General features: G+C 38.6%; 1 protein-coding gene across 5 annotated transcripts in view; it reads right to left on the bottom strand.

Moving 5' to 3' along the window:
- The window catches only part of ATP13A3 (ATPase 13A3), a 100,944-nt gene that overhangs the window by 78,939 nt on the left and 7,506 nt on the right, over positions 1–14,499 (bottom strand). Inside the window, exon 3 of one of the 5 annotated variants that reach the window (XM_023514837.1) lies at positions 13,316–13,363. The exons of 3 other annotated variants lie outside the window; for them this stretch is intronic. The gene's annotated coding sequence lies outside the window, so the exon portion shown is untranslated. Of the gene's footprint in view, positions 1–1,979; positions 2,481–13,315; positions 13,364–14,499 lie in introns of those variants that run through there. One more of the 5 variants, XM_023514838.1, reaches the window with a different exon arrangement.

Raw genomic sequence — 14,499 nt, 5'->3', positions numbered from 1 at the left:
CGGGCACCTGTAGTCCCAGTTACTCAGGAGGCTGAGGCAAGAGAATCGCTTAAGCCCAGGAGTCTGAGGTTGCTATGAGCTATGACACCACAGCAGTCAAAAAAATCTCCATCTTTGGCAGGGCATGGTGGCTCATGCCTGTAAATTCTAGCACTCTGGGAGGCTGAGGCAGGTGGAATGCCTGAGCTCAGGAATTCGAGACCAGCCTGAGCGAAAGCGAGATCCTGTCTCTACTAAAAATAGAAAAACTGAGGCAACAGGATCACTTGAGTCCAAGAATTGGAGGTTGCTATGAGCTATGACAACATGGCACTCTACCCAGGGCGACAGCTTGAAACTATCTCAAAAAACAAAACAAAACAAAACCCCATGTTTTTTGGTTAGGTAATGGACATGAGCTATTTGTTAACAGCTAAAACTGAGTTTAAAAGCTAAGTGAATGGGTGCAAATATTTCTCTTTTTTAATATGTAGAGATTGTCCATAGTAGACAGGTTTTTTAAAAAAATAAATAACCAAGTACACTGGCACACACCTGAGCCCAGAAGTTCAGAGTCCAGCCTGAGCAACATAGTGAGACCTCAGATCTAAATAAATAAATGCATGCAAATAAATAAAATAAAAGCCAACAATCTGAAGCCTTTATTTAGATCAGTGGTTCTCAACCTGTGGGTTGTGACCTCCTTGGGGGTGGAATGACCCTTTCACAGGGATTGCCTAAGACCACTGGAAAACACATATTTTTGAAAAACACATATTTTTGCACACATGAAGTAGCAATGAAAATAATTTTATGGTTGGGGGTCACTACAACATGAGAAACTGTATTAAAGCATTAGAAAGATTGAGAAACACTATTTTAGATAAAAGAAAATTTTCAGAAGATGTTCATTTCTGGTATAAAAAACCATAAAATCTGAGCACTCTGCCTCTAAGAGTCCCAAATCCACAGCTCATTCTACTATGAACTAGGCATTATCTATAAACTCTTAATTTACCTTACTTTTGTTACTGGTTTTTTAATCTAATTTCCACTACCTAGAAACATAGATGTTCACTTTTGTAAATCCTAATTTTTATATGTAGGACATATCAGCAAATAAGCCTGTTTTATAATTTAACAAAAGGAACTGCCATTAAAATTCAGTGTTTCCTTAAGCCCATGCACTTATAACTATTTAAAACCTTCTTCCTAAATCCTGTATCTTGAATGAGTTCGCCTTTGTTCCACATAACTAAATTTTCACCATCTCCTGCAGTTAAAAACTGACCAGAGCAAGAAACCTTCTCATTATTTTTCAATGAGTTATCATATAGTTTGCTGCCTATAGCAATCTATTTCCATAAATGTAATTCTTGACCATATTATGCCCATAGCAATCTATTTCCATAAATGTAATTCTTCACCATATTATACCACTACTCTCTTTACAAGTATAACTTCTCTAAAATTTAGTTACTTTTTAATGCAAAATTCTTAAGTCTTACCCAAGTTTTACCCAAGTTAAAATACTAAGATAATTTAAATTAAAAGTTATTCTAAAAACCACCAATTATTATTTACTTTAAACACATTCTCATAGGAAATTACTAAGAATTGACTTTACACAAAAATTTCTAGCAACTCTAATGAGAAAACTGTGTAACAACAAAGTCAACAGCGTTTTTACCTTTAAAATACATGTATATCATAAACATGTTTAAATTTTAAATGTACATAATAAAAGCCCTTAAGCATAATTTCAGCGACTTTATGAGGTTAAAAAAATAAACATTTTTTTAAATACTATCGAGATGAAAATATAAATTAAACACTATTCTACCATATAGCCAATTACACAGTCAATGTATTAATAGCAAACTTCTAAAATACATTGAATTTATAGAAATACAACTTTGCTGGTTTTCTAAAGCATATTATAGTTTTTAATTAAGTCAATTTCTACATCATACAAAAGAACTTGAAGAAAATTTTCTTACCAATAGCACTATACCATCATTCTTCTCCAATTGCTGACGTTAACAGAACTTTCAAAAGCTGGCTCTTAATAAAATGAAACTAAGAATAAAAATCCATTCAAACGAGAATTTTATGCCAAATATTTGTTTGGATTCTGTCTGAACTGTTTTCAAAGTGATAAGACATTAAAATTTAGGATTTTTTAATTCACCAATTTTAAATGAATTTACAGAAGGTGCACCCTTCTGCCATCTAACAGTCACTGGAAGAGCTCCTATTATTTGAATAAATCCTATCTAGCTAGCTCACTGAAGTCACAATTCCACAGGGCATGCCTGAGTCTTGATGTTATCTAAATAGTAAGGAACTTACAGGCTATTGTGTTTAACCAATCCCTTCCTTGAATTTATAATAAATTTGATTGGTTATGCAAGTAAAAGGGTAGAAAAAGCAGTACAGGGCAATGTGAAGCTATTGGGAATAAAACTCACTGAATTTAATATAATGCTAAGTTTCGGAAGTTTACTTATTTTTCCACATTATGTAATTATTAAGAACCATTAAAGTATAATCTTTAGCCTAGGCTAAAAGTTAATCAGATCTCATTTCCTAAAATAAGCTAAGTTTTTGAAAGTTTACTTTTTTTCCTACATTAGGTAATTAAGAAGAATAAAATATAATGTTTAGTCTACACCAAAAGTTAGTCTGGTCTTATTTCCTAGAAGATGATGAGCTGACTTCAACAGGCACAGATATTCCCAAACCTGTAAGACATCTTTGCTTCAAACCCTAATTGCTCATGAGCTGTAACAATATTCTAAACAGTAGGTATGTAGATACTAAGTTTTCTTTCTTTTTTTTTGAGACGCCTCAAGCTATCCCCCTGGGTAGAGTGCCAAGGCATCACTCTCACAGCAACCTCCAACTCCTGGGCTCAAGCGAGTCTCCTGCCTCAGCCTCCCAAGTAGCTGGGACTACAGGTGCCCGCCACAACGCCCAGCCATTTTTTTTTTTGGTTGCAGCCATCATTGTTGTTTGGCGGGCCTGGGCTGGGGATTCGAACCTGCCACTTTAGGTGTATGTGGCTGGTGCCTTAGCCACTTGAGCCACAGGCACCGAGCCTGAAATAATACATTTTTAATTCAATTTTTTACTTTAGTCAGTATCTGCCATCTTCAGCAATTTTGAAGTAAATGACCAAAATTAAAAATCATTCAAAATTCACAAAACTAAGTATAAAAGGCATTTAAATAATTGATTTTCCAGTGTTTTTCACAAATTTTTAACATATATGTAATACTTGTAGGATTTAATTAATTAATTTGGTTTTTTATTCAGACAGCCTCACTATGTCGCCCTCAGTACAGTGCCATGGTGTCACAGCTCACAGCAACCTCCAACTCTTGGGCTTAAGCAATTCTCTTGCCTCAGCTTCCCAAGTAGCTGGGACTACAGGTGCCCACCACAACTCCTGGCTATTTTTTTTTAGCAGGCCAGGGTTGGGTTCAAACCTACCGGCCCTGGTGCATGTGGCCGGGGCCCTCCCCACTGAGCTACGGGCACCACCCTAGGGTTTAATTTTTTTAATTAAACTGCATTAACCCTTTTGTGACAATTTGTACTGTTGAATGAGCACTCATTCCACTTTGTTTTCTAGTCCTAGATTTTATGAGAATTAAACACACCTACCAATGTTAAAGATGTGATAAACCCAACCTTAAGCCAACATGAGCAAAGGGTGCTCCAAAGGTCTATGAATAGCAAACCTACCATTCTGAATATTACTTCAGTTTCAAAAATCCAGAATCCACAGCAACTAAGAAGATAACCTTCTGCTTTTTATAAAAGTACTTCTACTTTTTTCCAACTGAAATATGCCCTAATAAATATAAAATCCTAATTCTACTCACTAACATAAAAAAATTATCTATACAAAATGTAAAAAAAAAAAAAAGAATAAAAATCTGAATCTTACAACTGTAATAATCAAATTTTGACAAGTCTTTATGAAGGCAAACCTTCAAACTTCAAGTCAGCTCCTAACAATAAGAATGACATAATATAATTTAATGAATACATGGAAATTTTACAAGGATACCAGCTCGATTTTAACAAAGCTCTACTCAATACCCATTTTATCACTTCCTATCTTGGACTTTCTCTTATAATACATGCTTTTGTTTCTGTGTTCAGGCTTAAGGAAGACCATTGTATCCAATATACACCAAACCAGGACTGTATTTACATTTGTAAAGTGTAGTCTTTGTATAATTATGCCTTTTTTTATTAAGTTACAAAACAATGTGATAGCTATAACAAAATAAGTTATAATTAGGAAGATAATATAATTACATGTATTAGAATCAATATGAAAAATGAGGTTAGCCTGCACTACATCATTCTTGCCTCTATCACTTACACTCACTATTTTAAAAAAGAAATTGACCCTTTTATTCAAAGAAACGATGCGGAAGACTGTCATACCACTGATGGCTTTTTGTCTAATTGTATAGTAATAATAGCTTTAAAAAAGAGGGAAAAAAATAACCTTACCTTTGAACTGACAAATCAGATCTGTATTTTACTTCCCCTTTATAATAAGTAAAGTGTATAAAAAATCATTTACATGAAACTAACAGGCTTGGTGCCCGTAGCACAGTGGTTACGGCGCCAGCCACATATACCCAGGCTGGCAGATTCAAACTCAGCCAGGGCCAGCTAACCAACAGTAACAAGTGTAACAAAAAAATAGCCAGGTATTGTGGTGGGCACCTGTTGTCCCAGCTACTTGGGAGGCTGAGGCAAGAGAATCTCTTAAGCCCAAGAGCTGGAAGTTGCTGTGAGCTGTGATACCACAGGACTCTACTGAGGGCAACATAGTGAGACTCTGTCTCCAAAAAAGGAAAAAACAGAAACATAATAAAACAGTCTGCATTTTTTAAATGTACTTATATGAATTAGAAATTTCTATTTTAATTATTTAAGCTAGTCTTTAAGCTTTCATACTTTGCCTTAAACACTTCTCATGTATGTGACTATTTTAAAAGCTCCACATTCAGGGTTTAAGAGTTATTAAAGTATTGTGAAAGTATTTTAACTGCTAGATACATTTCATAATCTTACTATCCACTAGAAAAGTGCTCCAGCTGGCAATATGAAGTAGTGCTAAACCCATCCTACAGGCCAAGCACAGTGGCTCACACGTATAATCCTAGAACTCTGGGAGGCCAAGGCAGGTGGACTGCCTAAGCTCTCAGGTTCAAGACCAGCCTGAGCAAGAGGGAGACATCATCTCTAAAAATAGCTAGTCGTTGTGGTGAGTGCCTATAGCCCTAGCTACTTGGGAGGCTGAGGCAAGAGAAATTGCTTGAGCCCAAGAGTTGGAGGTTGCTGTGAGCTATGATGGCACAGCACTCTACTGAGGATGACAAAAGTGAGATGCTGTCTCAAAAAAAAAAATCCTACAGACTAAATATTCAAAACTGGCAGATTCAAAATGGCCTAGAGAGAAAACAGGCACCTACCCCTAAGATAATCAATGAATTGATAACAGTGAGAACAAGGAAAAGACTTAAGTACTTCTTGAATGCTTAATGCTTCTACCAAAGGCTGAATAATTAGTTAAGCATATACTAAACTACTAATCCTACAATTTGTAAGAAACTTTGAAACACTTCATAGTGGTCCATCAGACTATTTCCTTTGCCTGGATCTCATTCTTAACAGATTTTATCCCAGGCAAAAGAAAGTAGTCTTTTTCAAGGATCCTTTAGTTAAGTACATTTCTACTGAGCTATAGTTAAGATTTATTCCTAGCTCCTCTACATTTGGGTCCAGCTGAGGCAAACTATCAGCCCATAATACAGCATTAAGGAGCAGCAAATTCTAAATTTTTTTTTATCAAACTAATCAATCTAAGTATTAAGTGTGTATATATGCCAGAATCCTTTCTATACTAGGGATAGGAGGATATACAAATTTCCCCACCTCCAAAACAATGAAAGCACAAAGCAAGAGTCAACTTTTATTTGTTCTTAAACAACAACCTCAACATGAACTACTAAGTTCCTCCAGCATGGTCTTTCTCCACTAAATAGAGAAGGAGGACTAATTCCTATGGTAACGAAAGTTTTGATCTACAAAAACATGGCCATTGTATATGGCCTGCTGCTATATTCTTTCACCACTAGGTGACGTTCCAACCTTGGTAGGGAAAAAGGCTAAGTCTTAAAAAATAGAGCTACTGCAGTTTTCCAAAGTGATCAACAGTGATTAAAGATGAGAAATTATAGACAAGACATTTTAATACCAATGGACCCTGACATGGAAAGGAAGATTTGCATTAACAGAGCTACCACATTCATGTGTCTCAATAGCAAAAAGAAGATATGCAATAAAAATGAAAAAGAAAATGGGAGGGAAATGTGGGTATATTAATACTCCCTTTATATAGATTACTCTCAAATTCACAACTGCCTGAAACTAGAATTTAGGGCTCTTATGACGTTGTAGAGCAAGGGAGAAGAGAACAGTAACAAAGAGAAAAAGAATGGTTTATTTAAAAGCTCCACATTCAGGGTTTAAGAGTTATGAAAGTACTGTGGAAGTATTTTACCTGCTATACTTTTTTGGAGAAGAAGAATGGTTTATTTAAAGTATAAAATAATGTTATACAACATTACTTGTCTATTAAGCTGACAAAAAACAAAAACAAAACACACACAAAGAGCACCCTAAACATACTTTATCCAATAAACTCAATTTCAAAAATTCATGACAGGTTACCTATCTGTATGGAGGAAATACATATACTGCTGCACTGTTTGTTAAGGGGGGAAACCTAGAACTTACCTGAATGTCCATTGGTAGAAGAATGAATCACTTATGGAATTAAGGAAAATAAGTTAAATTTTTGTACAGAGACAAGATAAAAGACACAGACATAAAGAAAAATAGTACCTAATACACTATTTTTGTAACAACCAAGTAATTATAAATATGTATCTAAAATGAGGAAAGAGGGTGGTACCTGTGGCTCAGTGAGTAGGGCACTGGCCTAACTGCAACAACAAAAAATGTAGCAGAGCGTTGTGGCAGGTGCCTGTAGTCCCAGCTACTCCAGAGGCTGAGGCAAGAGAACTGCCTAAGCCCAGGAGCTGGAGGTTGCTGTGAGCTGTGACACCACGTCACTCTACCTAGGGTGACAAAGTGAGACTGTGTCTTAAAAAAAAAAAATTTCTCTGCTTTGTTAGGCTTATTAAATCAAGTACAAAAGTTTTGTATTCTTTGAGGGTGAAAACATCAAAAACATCTAGTTAGAATAAATAATTTTTTTCTGACAGTCTCACTCTATTGACCCAGGCTAGAGTACCACGGCATCACAACAACCTCAAACTCCTGAGTTCAAGCAATCGTCCTGCCTCAGCCTCCCAAGTAACTGGATTACAGGAGCCTACCACAATGCCCAGCTAATTTTTCTATTTTTAGTGGGGGGGGGGGATCTCAATGTTGCTCAGGCTGGTATTGAACTCTTGAGCTTAAGGATCCTCCTACCTCAGCCTCCAAGAGTGCTAGGATTATGGGTGGAGCCACCATGCCTAGCCCAAACTGAAAATCATATTTTCAAGTTCAGAGATAGAGTTTTTATTGAATAATATAAATGAATGTTCCTTCCATTTTCATGCAAATTAGTGACTATTTCTTTTAAATTGCAAAACTATTAATCAAAAATCCCTTGTACCATGTGACATTTCAGTCAACAATTTAAAGATAATTTTTAAATTTTAAACATACATTTGGCTCGGCGCCTGTGGCTCAAGCAACTAAGGCACCAGCAACATACACCTAAAGTGGTGGGTTCGAATCCAGCCGGGGCACGCCAAAACAATGACGGCTGCAACCAAAAAAATAGCCAGGCGTGTGGTGGGCGCCTGTGGTCCCAGCTACTTGAGAGGCTGAGACAGGAGACACACTTGAGCCCAGGAGTTAGAGGTTGCTGTGAGCTGTGATGCCACAGCACTCTACCCAAGGGGACAGCTTGAGGCTCTGTCTCAAAAATAAATAAATAAATAAATATACATTCATTCTCAGACTCAAATTTTTCACATTTTACCATAGATAAAATCTGAATGCCGCTTACATAAAATCTTTCTGTTGCCGTGATACAGTGGTTACTATACAGTATGTTCAAAATTGATCTCCCTGGTCAAACTACTGCCATTTCAGTTAATTTATGTGCACTGCTGATAGTACAATGTTGAGTTTAAATTGTTTTAAGTATTCATAAAAGGTTACACTGTAGTTGTGTAATAAAACAGAAGCAGTATGCCCAGAAAGCTACCAAAATAGCTCAGCAGAGTAGAGAGGGAAAGTTAGGATGAGAAAAAATGGGCGATGAGTGTATAGGACTAGAGAAGAGTGGTGGGGGGGAGACAGAAGAAAGCTTCCCAGAGGATTATACAGATAAGTCTTCAGTATATTAAGGATACAAATATAAATTCCAGAAATATTCATTTTTCTTAACAGAAAACCTACAAATAATTTTTTTCATTAACTCTGGATGGTTCACTCCCAGATTATAAGAGCAAAATTAATTTTATTCATGAACTATAGTATGATTCATATTTCACTCTTCCAGACATTATGAACTGAAGATGTAACCACAAAGAAGCACAACAGTCACCAGGAAACTATTCTGTCCAAATGTACAATCCAAATTTATCATTGTAATTGACAGGCAGCTGGGCCACTTTTTAAACTTTTATGAATTTGAGCTTTCTACTTTATTCTTTTTTTCAACTTCAAACCTACTCATCCTGACTAAGCATAAAAAGATAACACAAAGCCCTTAACATCTATAATTCAACAATTATATATATTGCAAAAATACAGCAATATAATATACACTGCCATTGAAGGGGATAGTGGCCTTACTCATGGTAAGAATAGAAATACTAACTTTCTAATTTCCTAGTCACCCTGAAATCCACTATCCAAGATTTAAAAGAAAAAAACAGTACTCAGGTACTATACCAACCACAATAGTAACAAACATATATACGGGGAGATTTAGTTTACTTACAAAACACTTTTACAGGCATTATCTAGTTTTCAATCAAGTGTCATAAAAACAGGAAAAAGTAATCTTCACTTAACCAAAATTCACATTTTTCATTTTCCCTAATAAGTCAAACATGGGGTGACTTCACATCAAAAACCCTTACAAAGTTAAGGAATGACATGTAGGAAGCAATACCTTCTAAGGGGCTATTATCCAAAATTTCATTGGAAACCCAGTTATATATTTGTGCACAAGAAAAACAATACCTAGGTTCCTAACATGACCTACAAATACCCATTTTTTCTCCCTCAATTCTGCTGAGCTGCAATTCAAATTACAGCTGCCTGAGTTTTGGCACAGGTAGGCAGGTTACCAAGCCTCCACCTCCTCTGCCTACTTCTTAATTATTAATACCCCTTGGGCTCTTCTTTTTGTTATAATCTGACCAGGGCCAAGGATGGCACACCAATGGACTATCTACAATGGCAACTGTCAATCTGTATTTTCAGCACGAATACATCATGAGCTCCAGATCCACAGATTTGACTATCCATTGCACATGTTAGCAGATAGGTAAAATTCCAAAGGCTTATCTTTTGTTAATTATTTTCTTACTTATAATTTTCATTTTTCTTAAAAACAGAAGCATTTTTTTTTTAACAGAATCTTAACACTGTTGCCCTAGGTACAGTGCCATGGCATCATTGTAGCTCACAACAACCTCAAACTCTTAGGCTCAAAGTGACCCAAGTAGCTGGGACTACAAATGCCACTATGACACCTGGCTAATTTTTTCTATTTTTAATGCTAAGGAGGTTGCTCTTGCTCAGGCTGGTTTGCAATTTCTGAGCTCAAGCAATACACCTTCCTCTGCCTCCCCAGAATGTGAGGATTACAGGTGTGAGCCACCACACCTGACCCCAAAGGCTCATTTATTTTATCTTTCTTTTTTTTTTTTTTTTTTTAAAGAGAAAGAGCTTCACTCTATTGCCCTTGGTAGAGTGCTGCAGCATCACTGCTCACAGCAACCTCCAAGTCCTGGGCTTAGGTGATTCTCTTGCCTCAGCCTTCCAGTAGCTGGGACTACAGGCACCCACCACAATGCCCACCTATTTTTTTGTTGCAGTTTGGCCGGGGCCGGGTTCGAACCCACCACCCTCGGTATGCGGGGCCAGTGCCCTACCCACTTAGCCACAGGTGCTGCCCTCATTTTATCTTTCTTTCAAAAAATCTGTACCAGCTCTGTACCAGCTCAGCACTGGTAACACAGTGGTTATGGTGCTGGCCACATGCACTGAGGCTGGCGGGTTCAAATCCGGCCCAGGGCTAGACAACAATGACAATTGTAACAAAAAAATAGCTGGGCGTTGTGGCATGCACCTACAGTCCCAAGCTGCTTGGGAGTCTGAGGCAAGAGAATCATTTAAGCCCAAAAGGTTAAGGTTGCTGTGAGCTGTGACATCATAGCACTCTGCTGAGGGTGACGTAGTAAGACACTGTGTCAAAAAAAAAAAAAATCTGTACCCCCAGCCATCACCAATTCCCTTTACTCCTTTAATGAGTATGATTTCCCTAAAAAGCCATGCAGGAAAGTTAGAAGTCATCCTAGACCTCTTTCTAGTCCATTTCTACCTTTCTCCAATCTACCTCACCACTGTTATCTCTAGTGGCAATGCCTTGATTCAGGTCTTGATTCCTAATCGCTCGCATTCAAGTCTGTAAGCAAACCAAATATGATCACTTCTCTCTCTGCCTAAAGTTTCAATAACTTTCCACTTCTGCTACAGCACTTCCCAGACTGGTAATAGTACCCCCAAAATTTAAAAAAAATCTTCAAAAAACATCCCCTGCTCATATAAACTGAAGAAATGCTGGGTTAAGGTTAAGTAAGCCTCTCACTGATAAGATTTTGAAGTCTCACAACACACAATACTACACAATTCCCTGTCATGGGGAACTGAGGTGGAAAGGAGCCCCAACCGACTCCAAAGACAAAGCCAAAACTCATTACAAAATAGGTAAAAGGCCAGGTGCAGTGGCTCATGCCTGTAACCCTAGCACTCTGGCAGGCTGATGTAAGAGGACTGTCTAAGCTCAGGAGGTCAGGACCCATCTGAGCAAGAGTGAGACCCCATCTCTACTAAAAATGAGAAAATCAGCCAGGCGTTATGGTAGGTGAATAAACCCAGGAGGATTGCTTAAACCCAGGAGCTTGAGGTTGCTGTGAGCTATGATCCCATATCACTCTAGCTTAGGCAAAAGAGTGAGACTCTGTTCCCACCTACTCCCCACCCCCACAAGACATGTAAGATCCTGCAGAATCTGGCAGGCCTAATTGTCAACACCATCTACCATTCATCAATGGTTATCATTTGCCCCTGACATACACCTTACATCCATTCATAAAGAACACAATTTGTAGTTCCTGAAGGGCCCTGCTGTTTCCTAACTCTGTTCCTTTACCCACATTATTCCTTCTGCCAAGAATGCTCATCTCTAACTTATTCTGGCTGAAGAGCTCTTATTAGTCCTTCCAGAGCCAGCTCATGCTACTAAATATTTTTTTTGATTCTTCCTTCCACCTCCCAGCAGAGGATTCCTCTCACCTTTGTCACACCTTGCAACTGATAATGAATTTACCAACTAAAAACCTTAAAAGGGCTCGGTTCCTGTAGCACAGTGGTGACGGTGCCAGCCACGTACACCGAAGTTGTCAGCTAAAACAACAATGACAACTGTAACAAAAAATAGTCGGGTGTTGCGAGTGTTGTGGCAGGCACCTGCAGTCCCAGCTACTTGGAGGCTGAGGCAAGAGAATCACTTAAGCCCAAGAGTTTGAAGTTGCTGTGAGCTATGGCACTTCTACTGAGGGTGACATAGTGGGACTCTGTCTCAAAATAAATAAATACCTTAAAAGCTGGGAACCAGTCAAGGACCCAGCAGTCTAGCTGAATGACTCAAACAGGACAAGACCAGGGTAAGGAAGTTTTGAGCAAAATTTTCCTACAAAGTAAGTTCTGTCTTTAGCATGCTCCTCTGTCTTATCCCTATCCCTCTTAACCAAGGGTATTGAGTCGATCCCAATACTCTTTCCCAGGTCTCTTAGGGACCTCATGTAACTCTATACAACCCCATCACTGAAGACACTATGCTCTTCAGATCAACTACTTCCTTGTATGGTAGCCACTACATAAATGCATCACAGCCTCCCAAAGCTGACAAACCTAAGACAAATCTCTAAATAACAACAACAACAAAAAGTATACAGAGAATGTGGGACTAAAAACTGTAGTTTTGCAGTTCTATCTCTAAGAAAGGCTGGCCCAAGCAGGGCACGGTGGCTCACGCCTGTAATCTTAGCACTCTGGGAGGCCAAGGCAGGCAGACTGCCCTGAGCTCACAGGTTCAAGGCCAGCCTGAACAAGAGTGAGACCTCGTCTCTAAAAAAATAGCTAGTCCTGTGGTGGGCGCCTTATAGTCGCAGCTACTTGGGAGGCTGAGGCAAAAGAATTGCTTGAGCCCAAGAGTTGGAGGTTGCTGTGAGCTATGATGCCAGGGCATTCTACTGAGGGTAACAAAGTAAGACTCTCTCTCAAGAAAAATAATAAAAGAAAATAAAAGGCTGGTCCACATAAGAATCTGGGAGTCTCTTCCTGACCAGGCTCTAGTAAAGTGTCCCCACTTCATCATCTTTTCTTCTTGGGTTGAATACCTCTGTTTTAGTTAGAGACCACTAGACAGAAAATCTCACTGACCTGTTCACTAATAAAACACTGCGTTTATTCTAGCTAAGCAGTGCCTTGAAATCTAACCTAAACTGTTGTTTGACCAGAAAAAGGCAAATTAAGAAAACCAAGATGTTGCCCAACAACCCTAATACTTCAAAATAAATCTATAAATATTAAATTATCATCCTGCATCATTATGGTTTATTACCATTTCCAATTTCATAAAATATCATTTGCTAGAAGGTTGCCTACCATGTACCAACTATTTGACTAAATGCTGGAGATTACAAAGATTAAAACCAGGAACCATAGCTAGACAGCTAAGTAAGCAAACATATATCAACAAAATGGTAAATAACAGGGGGCAGGGAGAAAGCAGACGACTAAAACCAGAAAAGCCTTCAGGGACAAACTATCGTTAGAAGGATATCAAGTTCATCAAGGAAACAAGCAGAAAGAGGAGAAATATTAGAGGAAAAAAACAAGGTATGTAATTTGAGTAGAGAACCATATGCAGAAGTAGTTCAGTGAGAAATCCTAGAAAACGCCAGAAACACAAGTTACTTACACTGGCTGGAACACAGTGGTAGCCTTTGAGGAATGGTCGGAAATATAGCTTAAAAAAAAAAGAGGGACAGGAGAATCAAACTAGGTTGAAGGGCTTTATTTGGATGATAAACAATATAGATTATCTTACAGGTGATGGAGATTCTGAACTGAAAGACAGCCAAGGCCAGACCAAGGGGCCACATTCCTATTATAAAAAATACAGTGTGAATGGTATCCTCTCGACCTGTGCAATGCAACAACACAGTGTTCACCTGCTGTCAACCAGAAGAACTCACTCATCAATGCATCCCCAGCATCTAGAGCTGTGCATGCCGTATATAGGAACTAAATTAGTATTGAACAGTTAGATGCATCAACACAATTCTAAGGGCATATCTGAGAGGCCCTCCCCCAGCATCCTTCCTTGCTACCTATAATAGCTAACTTCCACAACATTTAATGCACTGGTTCTCAACCTTCCTAATGCCAGGATGTATTTTCATTATTACAAAGGGGTCACAACCCACAGGTTAAGAACTGCTGTTTTTGTTTGTTTGTTTGTCTGTTTGTTTGACCGGGGCTGGGTTTGAACCCACCACCTTCGGCATATGGGGCGCGCCCTACTCCATTGAGCCACAGGCGCCGCCCCAGAACCGCTGTTTTTAAGAGAACACAGGAAGGGCCACTCACTATGGGATATATCAGAGATGAGAAAGACAAAACGGGACAAAAGATCAGGAAGAAGCATTTGAATTTGAGTAAATTAAGCAGTCTATTCTATTCTTCTCACCAAAAACTGAACAGAAATCCACCATGTGATCAGCTCAAAATTATTCCTCCAATAATTCTAAGGGTAGTGTCAATAACTATAAAAAGTACATTTTCACATCAAAAAGATCCACAATGGCTCTGCGCCTGTGGCTCAAGTGGCTAAGGTGCCAGCCGCATACACCTTAAGGTAGCGGGTTTGAATCCAGCCCAGGCCCACCAAACAATGATGGCTGCAACCAAAAAATAGCCAGGCATTGTGGCGGACACCTGTGGTCCCAGCTACTTGGGAGGCTGAGGCAGGAGACACACTTAAGCCCAGGAGTTGGAGGTTGCTGTGAGCTGTGATGCCATAGCACTTTACCCAGGGGGACAGCTTGAGGCTCTGTCTCAAAAAAAAAAAGACTTACTATGTCACCCTCAGTAGAGTACTGT

Source organism: Otolemur garnettii, unplaced genomic scaffold, assembly GCF_000181295.1.
Source record: "Otolemur garnettii isolate 467f Iridium unplaced genomic scaffold, OtoGar3 scaffold00060, whole genome shotgun sequence".
Lineage (NCBI taxonomy): Eukaryota > Metazoa > Chordata > Mammalia > Primates > Galagidae > Otolemur > Otolemur garnettii.
Note: the sequence above shows the minus strand (reverse complement) of the source record. Positions and strands in the feature narration are given on the sequence as shown.